General features: G+C 27.4%; 1 long non-coding RNA gene across 1 annotated transcript; it reads left to right on the plus strand.

Moving 5' to 3' along the window:
• The first annotated feature begins 1823 nt into the window (after positions 1 to 1823).
• LOC119580356 lies at positions 1824 to 4177 on the plus strand. Its single transcript, XR_005229369.1, has 2 exons — positions 1824 to 1977; positions 2460 to 4177. It is a non-coding gene; the product is annotated as an uncharacterized LOC119580356 (long non-coding RNA).
• Positions 4178 to 4713: the final 536 nt, after the last annotated feature.

Raw genomic sequence — 4713 nt, forward strand, 5'->3', positions numbered from 1 at the left:
CATTTTATATATATATATTATATAAAATTAATTAATTATATTAATAATATATATATATAATATAAACAAAATTTTTATAAACTAATATATAAATATATATATATAACAAATAGAATAATTATAGAATAATATATAATAATACTATAAAAAAGAGGGTAAAATATAGATAAATAACATATAAGAAAATGGGATATATATAAAAAAAATTAAATAATAGAATAATAAAATATAATATAAAAATATATATAATATAATATAGATAATGAATATAATATAGATATATAGAAATAAATTTTAAAAGATATTAATAAAATATACAATATAAACAGAAGAGAAAACACAATAATAAATAAATATAAAAAAAATAATAAATAGAATAAATAATATAATAAGAATAAGATAGAATAAATGACAAAATAATATATATAATGTAAAATATAATATTATGATATTATAAAATATTATAAATCTATATTTAATTATATAATAATAATAATAATAAAATGTTTTATATATTATATATATTATATTAAATGACAAATATATAATAATTTATAGATCATATATATATATATATATATAAAATATAATATAATATATAATATAATAACATAATAATATAAATAAAATAAATAAAAATAAGATGAAATAAAAAAAAAAAAAAATAAAAAATAAATAAAAAATAAAAAAAAAAATAAAATAAATATAAAATATAAAACATAATTATAACTAAATAAATATAATACATATAATATACATATATATAACTATATAACATTTTAAATTATTATTATAATATTAATATATAATAATAAAAAATATATAATATTATATAATATATATTATTAAAAACACACACATTTTTTAATAATATGTATACATATATTTAGAATATTTTAAATATATATTTGTATACTATATGTGTTATTTTTATGGGATTTATTTTTATTTTGTATAATTTTTAAAATTTTTTGATATTAAATTTTCAGTTTAAAAAAAGTGACAAGAAAGGAACAGCATTCAGTCACACAAAGGTGAGGAAAGGACTCAGAGAAAGACTGGGATAAAAAAGGAGGCCAATTTTTGTTTAAAGTTTGGTTTTGTACGAGTGGGGTGCAGTTGGAGTGTTGCTTGTAACCTTGCATTTGGGGTAAGTTTTTTTTATTTTTTTTATTTTATGTACTTGATTTTATTTTTTATGCAATTCAGTTGATTTGATTCCAAATACTCATAAATCACAAGACCGCATGAGTGTCTGTAGATTCTCCCCATGTATGTGTCATATGACATAATCTAATAAGTAATCTAATGTAAGTGAGTAATCGTATTCAATGAAAAGGGGGCTTTGGGGGGTTTTAAGCATATAAAAATCGACTTTGTTGGGTGGTACCCATTTTGTGAAAAACATGTAATGACTTTTAATTTGCTGTTTTAATGTTATCAAAGTTTTAGTGTCTCCTAATTGCTTTTGGGAAAAAAAAACATCAGGGGATTTTTTGATTGGAAATTTTAAAACTACCAGATTTTTTTTTATGTTTCTGTTAAAATTCTTTTCAAGGTGTAAATTGGCAACCAGCATAGGAATAACAAATAACCACTTGTAGAGATTATTCATTTGTTTCTCATATGTGAGAGATATATATTTGGTTTGAGAATAATCTAGATTATGATTTATGGAATTATGGCATGTTTGCTTGAGAATGAAAGTAATTTTATTTATTTATTTATTAATTTATGTATTTATTTTATTTACTTATTTATTTATTTACTTAATTTATTTATATACTTATTTATTTACTTATTTATTTACTTATTCATTCATTTCATTCATTCATTCATTCATTCATTCATTCATTTTCCTTCTTTTCTTTAGGTGTGGGCTTTACTTCAGCTGGAATTGCTGCTGGTTCCTGGGCTGCTTCCATGATGTCAGCTTCTGCCATTGCCAGTGGTGGGGGTGTTTTAGCTGGTGGAGTGGTAAGGAGCTTGTGATTCGTTATTTAAAAGTAGTTGAGTCCGTTAGAGAATTTCTTCAGGTAAACGTTGGAGTTAATTCTGAGATATGTAGGTCACAATTTTTGTTTTGCTATCTGAATATCCAAAGCCTGTTTCTCTCTCAGTTACTTATCTCTGAAATCTTGATATACCTGTAAATACATTTTGACAATATATAAATTTGATATTATCAATTAGTTCAGTGATATTGTGTATTTATCAAATGTTGTTTCATGTTAATTCACAACAAAGGACAATTCTCTTGTGGGAAATTTTTTCTACTGTTACTGAAAATAGTGTTTTGCTCATGTTCCATTGTATATAGGCTACTGGCAGCATTCTTTAAATTCACAACAGTGTCCCCTTGTATTTGAGTTAATAGATGTTGACACTGTAAACCTAATGATAAAATAAATGTACAGTTTAGGGAATTCTTCCATTAAAAAAAGAATCTCTTAAAACAGGTGGCAACCCTACAGTCCATGGGTGCTGCAGGCATTGGTGCTGCGGGCACGGCTGTTGTGGGATCAGTTGGTGGCGCGATAGCAGGTGGAGTGGCAGCATTAACCAACAGGAGGTAGAAGAATGAAGATCTAAAATCAAACGGCAAATATTAGAGAATAAAATGATGAGGATTTGTGATTCCAATAAAAATGAAGATAGAGTTGACGAGCAAGTACATAATATGAATATATTAAATGTATGAAAATCAGTTAATTTTGTACTAAAGAATTTGGGAAACAAACAACAAGAAAAAGGTATTATTTTTCCCTCATTAATTTCAGCCTTGACTATATTTAGTCATGATCCATGATAAAAAAAAAAAAAAAAAAAGTTTTAAAAATGCCCCTCCCATTTTAAAAAAAAAGTAGACAGTGGAGAATATCAGTTTTCTATTACATTTAATCAAAATTGTTATATTTTATTAGAATTGTGCTCATGTATGTATATAAAGTAATGAAAACTAGCACATTAACTTTGCATTTTTACATATCTTGTAGTAATAATTAGGTTAATACAAAGTTATTTAAAATGCTTGTGAATTATAATTCTCCAGATAGATAACATTTTGAAATACACAGGATGCTGCTCCTCCCTGGGCTCCAATACCTTGCCTGTTCTCTGTACTCCAGCTACCATATTCCCTTGTTAATAAAAACTAAAAGCAGTGACAACTTCAACACTACACCTCAAGACCAAACCAGTAGTAACATCATGGAGGAACACAAACTCACCACAACATCACATTGGTGCTATCACAGTGGGGAAGGTCCTCCCCACTATTCATTACAGTGGGAGAACAAAGAAAGTATTTTTGTATTTTGTCTGTATATGTTAAGAGAACAGGAGAGATTTTATATATTTTCATCATCAGTATAAGCAATATTAGTTGTGGGATTGGATATGTAATCATCTGATGTTTAAAGGCTTACCTTCCATACATTGTAGTTGTGTTGTAAGAGGAACTTATCGCTGTACTCCACATTTGGTCGTTTCAAAAGAAAACCCAACTACATTTGACCTCATAGATAGGTTGGAAATAAGCTGTTGGAAGGCATCATGCTAGACAGTGAGGATAAGGTCATGTTACCAGGCTGTTGGTAGGAATATCAATCAAGTAGATTTAAATCTCTTACTTAAATCAAAATCAAATTATTTGCTTGCCCAGCCAAAAAAAAAAAAAAAAAAGTTTCTACAAATGAATTACTTTCTTGAGCAAAGCACACCAAATTAATGTATTTCCTCAGATTTTTGTATTAATAAATGCAGTCCATAATTTTTCATACCAATGAATAAATAGAAAACATAACTACCCAATAAACTGTACTTAATCTTAACTATTTTCCGTAGATTGTACTTACTTCAAAATAATATTAGTGCTACATGTTTTTCTAGGGTCTTTTAATTTTGAATGTATGAGCACAAAGCTATGAAACCCTTTTCAGTGTTGTTGATGAAACAGTATCTGCAGAAAGTGGTTGCTGCATTTGTGTGCTGAAATTACTTCATTGACCAGTATCCTATTTACTAAACGACAACTAAAATGCATGGACTGTTGTTCATTTTGCTTTAAATATATGCTCAATACTTCAGACCTTGCAGTAAGTGAAATCTTAAATTAAGTTAAATTCCCCTCGCTGTACGATATGCCATGAGCATATCCCGGTCGAGTTGAAGTGTATTAGCACGGGTCCATACTGTAACTAGGTTAAGATTATATTCAGTTCAGAGCAAATTACACTGTCCACTGGTTGCTTGACAGATTCAAATATATTATCACCAAGATAGATGTGATGTAATATATATAATGATTATCTCATACTAATGTAATGATTATATAAAGATTAATAGTCACTTATTTATATTAATTGGTTAAAAGATTGATTTCGGTGATATTTCTGATAAAATAACTGTGATGGATTATATAGAATAAAGAATGTAAAAATCAAATAGTATTGTTTTCTTTCTGATCATTAATAAATTAAACATTTAAATCTAAATTTAAATGATGTGTGCGTGTGTGTGTGCTTATACATATTGCTACGCCAGTGGGTCTTTGTCTCTGTGCGAAACATGTGTTAACATGAAGGGACCTGGGCAAACATGACGCAGCTGGCTGTGAGCGGAGGAGCGGAGGAACAAGCCGAGAGACGGAGTTGGGTGCTGCTCCTGTGAAGACCTCGTGTGTGCCCTTGTGACCTGAGATAAACCTTGTGT

Source organism: Penaeus monodon, chromosome 13 (genome assembly GCF_015228065.2).
Source record: "Penaeus monodon isolate SGIC_2016 chromosome 13, NSTDA_Pmon_1, whole genome shotgun sequence".
NCBI classification, from domain to species: Eukaryota; Metazoa; Arthropoda; class Malacostraca; order Decapoda; family Penaeidae; genus Penaeus; species Penaeus monodon.